The sequence below is a fragment of the Pistacia vera genome, unplaced genomic scaffold (genome assembly GCF_008641045.1).
Source record: "Pistacia vera cultivar Batoury unplaced genomic scaffold, PisVer_v2 Contig283, whole genome shotgun sequence".
In the NCBI taxonomy this organism is placed as follows: domain Eukaryota; kingdom Viridiplantae; phylum Streptophyta; class Magnoliopsida; order Sapindales; family Anacardiaceae; genus Pistacia; species Pistacia vera.
In genome coordinates this window covers 623,707-639,209 of record NW_022196094.1, presented here as the reverse complement: position 1 = coordinate 639,209, position 15,503 = coordinate 623,707, and positions in this window count along the sequence as shown.

Sequence of the window (15,503 nt, the reverse complement as noted above, 5' to 3'; positions counted from 1 at the left end):
GCAAAGTCGTGTAGTAGCAAAGAGCAAGTAAGGGTCTTTCCCGTAGAGGATTTGTGAACTTAATTAATTATCTACTTCTAACGGGGTTTGTCACGAATTATCAACCAAAAACTAAAAAGAACTCAAAGCAAACAATGTAAATCAAGCAATTAATGATGATAGAGAAATCAATAAGAGAAACTGGATTGAAGGTTTATTCGCCACCACTAGACAAAAATTACATAAAATAAAAACACTCTTTAACTTTCTACCCTCTTAATCACATCAGCTCAGAAAATAACAAACGTTGATAAGTAAAATCTCTCCTTAATAAGTCGTTGGAATAGACACGGTCATAACCCAATTCCCTATTTATTAGATAACCTAGGATACGATCTCTAGATTCAAAGTAATAAAAGCATTAAGTTGCGAGAGACCTACTGAATCAAGGCTAAACTCATATGGTCGGTTTAGTTATCTTGAGTGATTACCCCCCATGTATGCAGGCATACACTTTACCACTAGTTATTTAGGTTAATAAAGCGATTCCGTACTAAACAACCTAAATTGGCATTAATAGATTAATCCTAACGATTTAATTGGCCACTTAAACAATTAAGACAATCTATCTAAACCCTATTCACAGAGAAATAATCACATAACCAAGAAGGATCAAAAGATAAAAAGATGCAGATTTTATTGAACACAAGACATGTCTAGGGTTTTGAAATCACCCTCAATCACAAAAGAATTAGTTCTTCATGAATAAATATGAGAACATCATTGTTTTATTCATAACAAATAATAATAACAAAGAAGAAGAAAAACTTAGTGAAACTTGGTTGGATTAATGAAGTTGATGATGATCTCCTCCGATTCTTCTTCTCCAAGCCTTCTTTAATCTCCCTTTTTCTTCAGTTCTTGAATGATCTTTGTTCTCTCTTTTTTTATCTCTAAAAGAATTCCCCTAAAATAATGCTAAAAGACTTATATTTACATCCCACAAGGGTTAGGGTTTTGTTTTCCTTAATTCTAGTTAGTTTAGGACTCTTAAAACGCTATTTTCCCAATCAAAAATGGAGGAAAAGTTCCCAGCTTTCATGACTGTGCCGCAGCACTATGCTGTGGCACAGTAGCTACTGGAAAAAGTGTGTCGCGGCACAGTAGCTACAGGTCTTCTTCTCGCATCATTCCACTGTTCTTCAGAGATGGTGATTTTTGAACTCAATAACGATGGAATTTGGAAACGTTTTAATCATACTAAATATAGCCCTTTGAATCAGCTTTCCAACGGTCCAAGAATCGTCTTAATCCAAGTTCTAAAACTCAAGATATTCTCAAAATACCGAGGCATGCTCAAGCTGGAACGTAATCTAGAATCTTCTCTTTGCTTCAACTTCCATAACTTCTTCAATTCAACTCCGATTCTCGATTCGTTTGTTTCCAGTTGTCAAAAATTCTCTCGCCAAGATCATCTCTCATCCAAATATTATTTTTGAGCCTTATTCCCTAAAAAGACAACAAAAATACCCGTGATCCCGGAAAGTGCGTTTATGAAACAATTAAGTTAATTCATGCGAATTAAACCTAATTTCTAACAAATGATACCTATAAACGACTAAGTATAAGTTTATTTTCAAGCACTTATCACTGATGAACCAGTAAGTGTATTTGAAGCACTTTCCCATCCCTCTTGGAAAGCTGCCATGGAGAGTGAATTCACTACCTTGCTCTCTAATAACACTTGGGAGCTTGTTCCAGCTGAGGCTCATATGAATGTGGTAGGTTGTAAGTGGGTTTTCCAAATTAAACACAACTCAGATGGCTCCATTCAAAGGTTTAAAGCCAAGTTAGTTGCCAAAGGCTTTCAACAAACTTCGGGAATTGATTATCTTGAGACTGTTAGTCCTGTCATCAAATCATCCACAATTAGAGTTGTGCTAAGCCTAACTGTTACCTATGGATGGGACATCCAACAAGTGGATGTCAACAATGCTTTTTTGAGTGGGGAACTCAGTGCGACAGTGTATATGACTCAACTTACTGGTTTTGTTGATACTAAGACACCACTCCATGCATGCAAACCTATCAAGGCATTGTATGTCCTTAAATAGGCTCCAAGGGCCTGATTTGAGAAACTCAAAACTGCTTTTCTCAAGTAGGGGTTTGTTAGTTCATTGGCTGATCCAAGTTTATTCATCTACAAGCTCAATGATTTGGTTGTTTATGTAATAGTTTATGTGGACGACATTCTTTTGATAGGAAGTAATTCTAAACTAGTCCAAGACATAGTGCACAAGCTCAAGGATGAGTTTACCTTGAAAAATCCTTGGGCTCTCTTAAATATTTTCTGGGTTTTGAGGTATATAGAATAGCTTATAGCATCCATATGTGTTAAGAAAAGTATGCCAAAGATCTGTTAACTAAAACTAGAATGATGGACTCTAAGCCATGCTCTACTCCTATGGATTTAGGAAACAAGTTAACTCTTGAGGATAGTGAGTTGTTTGACAAGCCATCACTTTACAAGAGCACAATTAGAGCCTTGCAATATCTAACATTATCAAGACTTGATATTGCATGTTCTGTAAACAAATTGAGCCAATTTCTAAAGGCTTCTACTCACCTACATTGGCAAGCTTGCAGGATATTACTTAGATATCTTAAAGGCACAACACACTTTGGGGTTTAGTTTCATAAAATTCACAAGTTCAATCTAGAGTGTTTCACTGACGTTGGTTGGGCAAGAAATGTTCAAGACAGAAGATTAACTAGTGATTGTTGCATCTTCCGTGGCCCTAATCTACTCCAATGGAGTGTTAGAAAACAAAAGGTAGTGGCCTTGTCCTTTACAGAGGTAGAGCACAAAGCACTTGCTCAGGGAGCTACAAAAATAGCATGGTTCAAAAGTTTATTTTCTAAAATGAGTTTAAACCCTTCTACAATTCCAATTGTGTGGTGTGATAATTTGAGTGCTAGATCTCTTGCTTCAAATCCAATCTTTCATGCTAGAACCAAGCATATTGAGTCAGATGTTCTCCACATTAGAGAACAAGTAGTTGCTATGTAACACCTACTGAAAACTGTACAATGCATGCATAATAACAATAGAAAAGTTGGGCCCAAAGTTTTCTTTCATTACAATTCATGTGTCTTTTATACATAAAGAGTACTGTTTAAAAAAATGTATTTTAAAAGACAAAACAGGGGAAACAGTGTAGCTATTCCTCATTGCTTGCCGACGCCCCTCCGACCGCAACATCATCTAGAACCTGCATCCACAAAGGAAAATAACGGGGTGAGCACAAAATAATGCTCAGTAAGTAAAACTCTCTATCTGTCTGTCCCCGTATGAATAACTCTTAATTCTTTCCTTATGCTATCTCTGATTCTATTTCTGTTTCTAATAACATCATGGCCTCATCTTACCGGAGGTACGGCCGGATGGCGTTCACACAGCACCATCTCACTCTCTATGGCTATCGGGTGGAATTCACACAGTACCAACCCGTTCTTAGTGACTACCGAGTGAGGATCACAAAGCACCAACTCGGTTATTTCTAACTATCGGGTGGAGATCACCTAGCGCCTACCCGTTCCTCATGAATTTTGGGTAACGATCACCAAGCATTTACCCGTCTCTAGTCACTATCGGGTGATGGTCACAAAGCATCAACCCGTTTCTACTAAATGTCGGATGATGATCACAAAGCATCAACCTACTTATCTATCACTAACCGGGTAGCGGTCACAAAGCATCTACCCATCTCTACTACTCATCGGGTGACGATCACAAAGCATCGACCCATCACTCTAAGGGCTATTCGGATGATGATCACCAAGCATCAATCCGATTCCCATAACGGTCGGGTGATGATCACAAAGCATCATCCCAACTATACTACTCTTCTAATTCATTCTATTGTAGCATTTTTCAATGCTCTCTACCCTTAGAGTAATTTTACCCACTAAGCTCTCTACTCATAGGGTAATTGCATAAACCATTTCCTTACACTTTCTTAGGTCACTTTTCCATGTACAACTAGTGCCTATGGATGGTTCATCTTCACCAATGCACTTATGAGATGCCAACATGCAATGTTGCAAGAATTAAGGTTCATTTCTCACACTCAAACCTCTATTAGGCATTTCATCAAACAACTCATGTGCACTATAAAACTCTATCATAGCCATGATTCTAAAACTTTTCTTAACCATCCAAAATGGGGAAAAACCCCTTCACAAAGTCACAAAACCTGCCATAGAAAACACTTCCAAAAAGGGAATACATAATACCCCTTAAATTCCATCTCAACTACCTTGCCAAACCAACAACCCATTTCTCAAATTTGCAAGGTATAAACAATCACAAAGCATAGAAATCTCTATTTAATCCTTCATACATGCTATATTACATGCACATCACATACATACATCATTTCTATCAAAACCCTAATCAAGAAAATTCATAAATCTCAACTTGGGTTGGGTTTTACTTACTTGTTAAGGAGAGACTTCACAAACTCTTCCTTTCACTTGTTTAGCTTGATATCTCCTCAAATCTTAGCCAAAAGAATGAAAACCCTCAAACTTCAATATGGGTTAAAACTCCCAAATCACACAACTTAAGAAGAAATCCTTACCTTAGGAAGCCTTAGGTTGCTTTTCTACCCCAAAATCCTTCAAAAATCCCTTGGAAAACCTTGATCAAAAGAAAAGAGAAGTTGAGAGGAGAAGAATGGAGAGTCACGTTTGAGAAGAAGAAATGAGGGGTTTCTTTGATTCTAATTCCTTTTAATGAAATATTAACACACTCATTCCCATTTTGCCCTTGTTCTACTTTGGGAATTCCATCCATATCCTTTGATTCATTACAAACTCACCCCTATCTCAACCTATTCTCCATGAAAAATCCTTACAATTAACTCCCCACTTTTCCTGCTAATTAGGGGTAGAAAGGTCAAATTGTCCTTAAGGAAGAAAATATCTAAAACTCAATCAACCTTTTATTCGGCCCGTCGCCGCGGCGAAGAAACCTCTGTCGCCGCGGCGAAACTGTCCAGGGAGTTCCCCTTGGTTTCAACACATCTTCGCCGCGGCGAAGCTTCTTCTTCGCCCCGGCGAAGCACGGCAGACTGAACTTCTTCTGTTTTCATCCAATTTTCAGGGCAAACATTCAACACAACACTCAAACAAATAATAATAACAAAAACCAACTCGATTAAGGGCAAAAGAGGAAACAATAACAACGTACCTCAAGCGGGGCGTTACATGCTAACAACATAAAGGTACAATATGTTCCTACAAAACAACAAAAGGTTAACATCTCCACCAAATCTTTGTTAGCTTCATGATTTGAAACTCTCAGAGATAAACTGACAGTAACTGCTTCCCTTGTGAAAGCTGATGTTACCTCTTGCAACCCTGCAAAGGAAACTGTAGTTTCTCCAGTTTCTCCAAAATCAAGCAAGCTCATGAGTTGATTATAAGTTGACTTGATACTAAAGTTTTGGTGCTTAGATAAGAAGTGTTCTGATGTGTATGAGTTCTGTAGTGTTCTGGTGTATATGTGCCTATAGTATTCTAGTGTATGGCTCTCTTACCTGCAGTTTTCTAGTATATGGTTCTCCTATAGAATAAGTCTCATGTGTGTTTTGATGCATACTGATTCATTGATTGACAAGTTGTAGAGTGGTTCTCTTGCAAAATAAGACTCTTGTGTGTTCTAATGCATATTGATTCATTGATTGATAAGTGCAGAGTGGTTTTCCTATAGAATAAGTCTCTTGTGTGTAGAATGTGCCTCTTGTTAGAGTAGGTGCCCTAGAGCCAATCAAATATTGTAGAATCGACTCTTTGTAATAATGTTCCTTAATCAATAAAAGACATTTTATTCTATATCATGTAAATCATAATGGTATGTATTGATATATGTCCTTAGGATGGTAGAACCGTGACAAGGGTATCAAGTGTTTTAAATCTTGATAGTGAGAACCCTATGATCACATATGGTGGCCATTTCTGTAGCCCCGGTATTATTCTGACCAAAGACACAAATAATACGGTAAGGCTATCATAGTGTTGAACGACCCTGTCAAAAGGTAGTGATTGATCTCACTTGTCAAGTTTGTTTATCGACAACCTGGTGCAACACATGGGTGTTTGTTGTAGGCAAGTTCACTAGACTAACCCACCAGAGGATTTCATATAGATGGTAACCCTAGTGTCTATGGAATAAATCCTCTAATGGATGGTGGTGTATGTGATCCTTAGACTTGAGATCACCAGAGTGCCTTGTGCACTGATTGATGTAGTTTGACACTAGCCCATCGTTGTTCTATTCAGAGCTATCAATACTGTAGTGATTGGCTATATTGAGAAGTGTATCAAGACTATGGTGGATCGACAGAGGATTCATCACTCCTGGATACGGGAGAAGTTATCTCATGGCACAATTTAGTGGATAGCAATGACACTAAAGCTATGGCCACAGTGGGATTGAGTTGTTGCTCAATCCAATTTATTATTCCGGTCATTTGTCTAGTAACTGAATACAAAAACATTCAGGATAGCTAAGGTTGACACTATTTCTTGTACCTCAACCTCGATAAGATAACAGATGATGAAATGATTTGATTGCATGGTAACCATATCATTGATAGGTAGCTACTTCGCTGAATCCGAATCGATTGGGTGGCCATAATGCCTTGCTAGGGGCCAATCTTGGTCTATGTGTATTGAGACGATTGAGTGGTGTCAATCGTGATACTGCTTACTGTTGATATGATAAGGAGCCTATGGGTCACACACTTAGAAGACAGTTTAAGGATGGTAAATTTTGGAAGGGTATATTCATCTTTTAGATGAATGGGCATATTGGTAATTTTTCTGCGTAATTAAATTTATTGAGGTTGTAGCCTATGTTCAATTTCATCATTGGATCAATTTAGAAAAATTATAAATTTTATTATTAGAGTTAATATTAATATCTATATTAATATTTAACTAAATAATTAGATAAGGGCTAAAATGCAATTCCACCTAAGTCTGGGTTGTTGCTAAACTTTGGGGGTGGAATGGAAATTTGCTTTATTATTTAAAGCAAGAAAAATTAGGTTTTATCAACCTAATTTCATTTGTGCCATGGGTGATAGTTTTGAAGAGAAAAATTTTCTTTTCTCTTCTCTACACTCAGCCTTCCAAATCCACACTCCTTAAAGCCAAGAATTAATTCTAGCAAAATCAATTCTTGGCATTGGCGTACTATCTTTTTGTGGACAACGTGAGTTTGATTCCATTCTCGAATCGGTAGTGAATCACATTCAGAGACACTCATGAAGCCTCCAATCGCAGGTATAATCTAATCTTTGCATGAATTTGTGTTGTTTCAATTTAAGCATGTAAAATATATATATATTAGACCCTGATCTTGGTGAAATCAGAGTAATCAATGGGCAAAAATTTTTGTTTTTCCACTGCCTTTGTTCATCGATTTACTAAAAGTGGTATCGGAGCCTAGGGTCTTGATTGTATATATTTTAACTGTGTTTTTTATTGATTAACTGAATTGATTGCTAGAAAATGCATGTTTAGTTTTTCAATATGTTAAAATTGCTTAAATTGATTAATATATTAACTAGGTTTGTTAAGGAATTCGCATTGGATCGATTTTGTATTAAGCGTGCATGAACAATATTCAGGAAATTGCGATTTGTGTTGCGACACAGTTCTTCTGCGTCACGGCATAGAGTTTCATGATCCTGGAATATGTAAACGCACCGCGCGAAATAAAACTTCGCCATAGCGTGATTGCGGTAATGTTGAGCGATTGGGAACACGCATTTGGGTCGCGGCAAAATAAAACTTCACCTCGGTGTGATTACGTAATGTGATCGTGCAATCGCCCAATTTGACCCATGGTGAAATAAAATTTCGCTCCAACATGAAAGCATTGTAAAAATCATGCAATGCACATTTAGGCCTTGGCGTAATAAAACTACGCTGTGGTGTCATAACAGCGAAGTAGTGTGCCAAATCGTAAAATTGCGTGATCGAGCCGTGATGTAATAAAACTATGCCAGGCTCAAATATGTCGACAATGCGCAAGTTGCTGGTTTTGTGCCATGGCGAAATAAAACTTCACCGCGGCTTATATTGGTTCCTGCTCCTCGCCGCGGCATAGTTTTATTATGCCGCGGCGTGAATGCTACTGTAGCATTTTTCAATGCTAGATCAATGCATAATTCTGCAAATTCAAGAGGGTAATTTTATAAATCAACCCACCCAATTCAAAATTGATTGTTTTGAATGTATGCAATAATTCTTGTTTGAAAAATTGCATGGTGCCTAGTACATGAGTCTTAGACCTATGGTAAATGTTTTTAAAGTATATTTTTTGGTATGTATGACTGTAAATATTTTAAATAAGGCATGTTGCCCTGTCTTTCTCACCCTTCTCAATGTACTTTCTCTTCTCATCTCATTCCCCTCGAATGTAAGTCGAGGTTTCTAAATTTAGTGATGTAAAGTTAGTGTAGTAGTAATTTCACTGTAAATTCAATATGATGTATTTTGTAATGTACTTGAAGATGGAGCAAGGATGAAGCAATCATACTTGAAGGCTTAAGATATTTATTACAGGATCTCTAGGTGACCCACTGATTCTTCTAGGTTCGAGGAAATCAATTTTAGTTAGGCCATGTACCAGCACGTTTCCTTAAATGCTTAGAATGCATGCTAAGGGTGTATGTTGATGAGTTGCTACTACAACATGCAATATAGCAAGTGCACTAGTTGCACAAAGTAATAAAGTGATGAGTGAGTATCGTTCCCACGAGGACTGGTTGTTAAGCACTGATTTTCCTAATTATTTTCAAGTTGGAGAAACCAAAAGTGTTTGGATTGATGGGAGAAATTTAAACTAACATGGAAACAAAATTTACTAAAATAATTAAAAATGCTAATTAATGAAAGCAAGATTAAAGTAAGAGTAATTTCAAGTAAAACAAGCGGTTACGGTTTTGATTTCATTACTCTATGAATTAATTCTACAATTTATGCTACTTCTACATTCATATGCACGGATTGTAAATGGAACTTCTTAATTTGTAAAACATACCTTCTGAGGCTATGAAGTCCTACTTTTCCCTAATATGCTTCCGCACCCAACAATTTGAAGATTAATAGATCCAAGTTCATTAAGCTAATGGAATCCTAGATTGATTTCATTGATTCTCAAACCTATCTCTAGCGTTCAATACAACAATGGTGATTACCCAAGAAGCTCAACATGATTCATTTCTCAATCTCATCATGTTCAACAAATAAATTCAATAAAAATCAGAATAATCACACAATCCATGCAATAGAATGTAAAAGCAACAATAATCAATTGATTAATCCATAGAAATCTGAATTACATCAAAACCCTAACCCAAAATGAGTTAGTTCATAACGAAATTAACACAAATAGCAAGAAAAACAGTAAACACAGCAGTTAACATGTTGAAACAAAGAAAAAAGAGTAAAAGATCTCCCCTAATTGATGAATCCACAAGGTTAATGCTCAAATCTTCTCTCTCTTTCTCCCAAAATGTCAAAGCTACTAAAAATAAAGACAAACCTAGACGAACCTAATCGAACTCCCTTTTAAAATGGCAAAGTTTCCCTTAAATAGTCCGCCCAAAAACCTAGAAACTTTCCTAAAATAAAACTATGCGTTTTGAAGAAATTTGTAATTTGCAGACTCGTCGCGGCAAAGAAAGAACTTCGCTGTAGCGACGAGCTAAAGTGAACTCTCGTGCCAAGCGTCTCTCGCCGCGGCCAAAAAAGAACTTCGCCACGGTGAACCCCACTGAACAATTCTAAAATTACAAAATTGCCCTCTGCTTGCTTCCTTGCTTGAATCTTCAATCTTCGATGCTCTCCAATGGGAACAAGTTTCATAGTGCTTCAAATCCGCTTCAAAACTTCCCTGAATTCTGAGATTCGCTTGCTTCTGGATCTAGAAACTCCAATCTGCTCGTTATTTGCTCAAAGTACACGTTTTGGCCTGAAACATAAAATATGTGGAATTAAGTAGCAATTTAGGCACAAACGAACAAAGAAGTATCCAAAATCCGGCCAAAAAGCCTAAATAAAATAGTATAATCATCGGATTATCATATGTTATGACTATAACATGCTAATAAATATAAAATAGTGAGACATAAAATAAAACCCTCAAATAAAGTATATTAAGTCATGTACGCCTTCCATCATCATGGCTTTAATCAAACCACTGCTCGTTAGAACCTTGTTTGCAAAGTGAATGTACACTTCTACCAGTGGGAGGTTAAAGCTCATTAGATTTTCCTTAATGGTGGTGGGTCGACTTAAAATGACGTGTTTTGCTTGTTCGCTAAAGCGAATGTTGATAAGCACATCATAGGCATAGTAAAGAAGTACACTTGTTGTGTGTACATGGAGACATGTAGTGTCCACTCTACTGATACTGAGAATCACACTAGAGGACGATGACTTAGGCCATTGAATTGTGTGATTGGCTTGTTGGCTTATTTAACATTTGAGGTTGGTAGAAGGAGCTATCAACTAGTGTGGATTTAGTTTATTGGCCTACCTAATCAACCCATTTTGGCTTGTTCGCCAAAGTGAAGGTTTGAAATAGGCTAGATGGGATCTCAGTCCAGTAGGAAAGTCAACGGGCTTTCTCGAGTTAATAGTGAGGGCTATTGGCTTGAGGAAAATAGTGGGAGCATTTTTAATAAAAGACCTTACTAAATAATAATGAACATTATAATGACTTTTACTTTTCTGCATTTGTAGATTCACCAAAAATGAGCAATATCAACCTGCGATCGATAATCAAGAAAGAAAACAGGCTGGATGGATTTAATTTCTTGGACTGGTATCGAAATCTTTGGATTGTACTGAAGTCTAAAAAGAAATTGTATATCCTTGACAAGCCTTATTTGGCTGAGCCTGAGCCTGATGCCACTCAAGAAGTAAAAGATACTTACCAAAAGTTCCTTGATGATGCTAATAATGTTCAATGCCTTATGTTAGGATCGATGACACTTGAGCTGCTATAGCAGCATGAGAATATGGATGCTGCTACCATGATTCTGCACCTCAAGGAGCTTTTCGAAGGAAATGCTCGACATGAGAGGTATAAGGTGTCGAGTGTACTGTTTAGGAGTCATATGATTGAGGGAGCCCAAGTTGGTCCTCATGTGCTCAAAATGATTGAGTACATGGAGAGGCTTGAGACTTTGGGGTTTGGGTTGGATACAAAATTACAAGTGAATTTAATTCTACAGTCTCTACCTGATTCTTTTTCACTGTTCATAATGAACTTCAATATGAACACGGTGGTGAAATCCCTATCAGAGCTTCTAAACATGCTAAGGACTGCAGAGTAGGACATGAAAAGGTCCAAGCCTATTTTACTGGTTATTGCTAATAAAGGAAAGGGTAAGGGCAAAAGAAAGGCCAAGGCCAATCCCAAGCCCAAGCCCAAGCCTAAGCCCAAAAGACAAAATGCTCTCAAGCCTAAGGGTGGCATTGGGAAAGGTGGGAAGGTAGTCTACTTCTATTGTGGCAAGCTTGGCCACTAGGGGAAGCACTGCAAGTCTTTCCTCGCTAATAAGAAGAAGTCGGACGCTTCGACTTCAGGTATGTACATGATTGAGATTAACTTTTCTCCTTCAACATCTTGGGTCATTGACATAGGATGTGGTACTCACATTTGTACTGATGTTCAGGGACTAAGGCAGAATGGATCACTCGCCAAGGGAAAAGTGGACCTACGAGTTGGAAATAGAGCACATGTGGCTGCATTGACTATAGGGACTTATTGTTTATCTTTGCCTACAGGCTTGTTTTTGGAACTTCATTATTGTTATTTCGTACCTTCTATTTCCAAAAATATTATTTTAGTATCCACTTTGGATAATATAGGATATCGTTTTGAGATTTCTAATGGATTGTTGTCCTTTAGTTTGAATGCTATTCTATTTGGAATTGCAAGGTTATATAACGGGTTATATGTTCTTGATTTAAACAATAAAGATATTCTCAATGTTGAAACTAAGAGAGCTAAACATAGCAATCGAAACCAAACATACCTCTAGCACTGTAGATTGGGTCATGTTAATCTGACTCGCATTGCAAAACTTCAAAGGGATAGAGCTTTGGACCCTTTTGATTTCAGTCATTTGATGTATGTGAGTATGCCTTTTAGGCAAGATGACCAAGTCACCTTTCACAGGACAAAGTGAAAGGGCTATTGAACTATGAGGCATTATCCATAGTGATGTATGCGGTCCACTAATAGTTGAAGCTAGAGGTGGATATTCATACTTCATCACATTTACTGATGATTTCAGTAGATATGGTATGTTTATCTTATGAGATATAAATCTGAAGCCTTTGATAAATTCAAAGAATTCAAGAATGAAGTACAAAAAATGTTCGGCAAAAGTATTAAAGCTCTTCAGTCGGATCGAGGAGGTGAATACTTAACCTCAGGGTTTTCTGAGTACCTAAAGGAATGTGGGATAGTATCACAATTCAACCCTCTGTACACACCCCTACACAATGGAGTGTCTGAGAGGAGGAATAGAACCTTACTTGACATAGTTAGGTCCATGATGAGTTTTAGTGACCTAATTTCATTTGTGCCATAGGTGATAGTTTGCTTTATTATTTAAAGCAAGAAAAATTAGGTTTTATCAACCTAATTTCATTTGTGTCGTGGATGATAGTTTTGAAAAGAAACTTTTTCTCTTCTCTTCTCTACACTCAACCTTCCAAATCCACACTCTTTGAAGGCAAGAATTAATTCTAGCAAAATTAATTCTTGGTCATTGGCATACTATCTTTGTGTGGTCAACGTGAGTTCGATTCCATTCTCGAATCAGTAGCGAATCACCTTCAGAGACACTAATAGAGCCTTCAATCGCAGGTATAATCAAATCCTTGTATGGATTTATGTTGTTTCAATTTAAGCATGTAAAATATATATATCAGACCCTGATCTTGGCGAAATCAGAGTAATCGATGGGTGAAAATATTTGTTTTTCTACTGCCTTTGTTCATCGATTTACTAACACCTCTTATGTGCAGCCTAATTCTTATCTAATTCTTGCTAGTGAATTAGATATTTTTGTTGATTGATAAGTTGTAGAGTGGTTCTCCTGCAACATAAGTATCTTGTGTGCAAAATAAATCTTACTGAGTAGTTTTGTGTAGAAATTTGCTGGATTATCTTGCAGAGTGTAGGTTCTAATTTGTTGCGCATAAGTAAATTTATTGTTGAAGGATAAAGTAAAAATTGGTTGTTTTGAAACTGAAAAATTAGCTGCAGATGCAAGAGTGACTTACTCACATTGAAAGTCAACTACAAATGTAGTTGCCGAGTGTTTTGGAACTAAACCTTGGTTGTAGATGTAAGAGTGGTCTACTAATACTGGAAGTCAGCTACAGATGCAGTTGGACCAATTTTATTTTATTTTATTTTTTTTGTGTTTTTTTAATGATTAAGTTCATATGGTATGGTTATAATGAGTTTCTCTGTTCTTCTTTGAAAGTTTGAAGTAAAAGACTAAAGCATCACAGAAAGGCATGATATGGTGATGCAAGATGTGAAGTACCCCAATTTTGTTTAAGGGAGGATATTGGTAAGAGGTGTAATTAAACAAGTAAGCAATGTAAACTCCCAATTTAGTTTAAGGGAGGATGTTAGTAAAGAAGTGAAAGTTAGTTGAGGTTAGTCACCGTTATTAGTTGTTGTTAATTCCTGTTAAGCTCTGTTTAGTTTAATAGTCAGTTATTTTGTTTACACAACACTATAAGAGTGCTACTCCCTGTATTAACACTTAAGTTGAATACACATTTCTAAAAGCTTCCTTTTTCTTCTACTTTCTTCTTCGTTTGTGACTCTTGCCATCTCTTGAAGAACTCTATTCTTTCTTTCCACAACTCCATTATGTTGAGGTGTTTTTGGAGCAGAAAACTCATGCCATATACCCAGCAAATCTGTAACGCCTACTTTGAGGTACCTAGGTCATATATGCTTATTTGCCCTTAGTGTTGTTTGTTTTCCCTTAGTTAAGCTTGTATGTTTTTAATATGTTGGTTGCCCTGAGTTTTGGTAAAGGATTAGCGAAGTTGGAAAATTTTAGACTTCGCTGCGGCGAAGAAGAGGGCTCGCTACGGCAATGTATGCTTTAGAATTTTTCACTGAGGCGAAGAGCTGGCTGAAATTCTTGAGAAATTTTTCTTAGGGGCAAAGTGACCATTCTACCCCTAATTAGCAACAAATGTGGAGAGTGAAAAGTAAGAAAATTTCATAGAGAATGCATTGGAGATAGGTGTCTATTTGCAATGAATTAAAAGGCAAAGATAGAATTTTCAAGAAAATGCAAGGGCAAAATGGGAAAGAATGCTTATTAATATGAGATGTTAAGGGTTGAATCACATAAACCTTCCCACTCTACACCCCATATGCCACTTCTGCTCTCTAATTCTCTCATCTTTTAATCAAATTTCCAAGGAAGATTCAAGAGCTTTTGGATAGAGTTTGGTAGAGATTTGATCCTAAGCATCCAAAGGTAAGGATTCTTGCTATAGATATGAGATTAATTTGTAAAAGTGTTGAATTCTAACAGAGTTTATGCTTAGGGTTTTAGAGAAAGAACAAGTCTACCAAAGAAGAGAGATCTTAGTGGAATTACTTAAGCACAAGGTAAGTAAATCCAATCCAAGTTATGATTCAAATAGTCAATTTGTGTAGAGATTTTATATGCATGTATGTGCTTATGATTTTGAGATTGGTTGGTCAGAATGATGTTATGATGAGTAGATGGCTATTGATGAGCCATGAGAAGTGGAGTTGGTAGTATGGTGACCAGAGTATAATATTTGATGTGTGTTTCCTGGCCAGGTTTAATCTTGTTATAGAGGAGTTTTACTCCAAATATGGATGGTTTAAGCCAAATAGAATTTGGGAATACATGCATGTTGTTTGATGAAATGCCTAAGAGAAGTGTATGCATGAGTAGGGAAAACTTATTTTTATGCTACATGACATTTTTGCATTACATGTTTGCACTTAGAAAGAATTACAAGCATGAGCCACCCACATGCATACATATGCATATGTATGAGAATTTAAAGAATAAAGAACTTTAAGAATAAAGAGAAAGAAAGAAAAGCACTAAAGAATAAAAGAAAGAAAAGTGCTAAAGAAGAGAAACGAAAGGTTGTTACGATGGGGAACCCGTGAGTGACAAGAAGAAGAAGATTCTCACATACGCGCCGCCTTAAGTGAGCGGCCTAAGAAAAAGAAGAATTTGTACGGCCCGTAAGAGTGTATGTGGATGAGGGCTGTACCAAGAAGAAATACCTACATGCACGCTACCTTAATTGAGTGGCCTAAGAAGAAAAGAATTTGTACAGTCCGTAAGAGTGCATGTAGATGAGGACTGTACTCACTCATAAGGCCAGGGTTCCGAATCCATGCA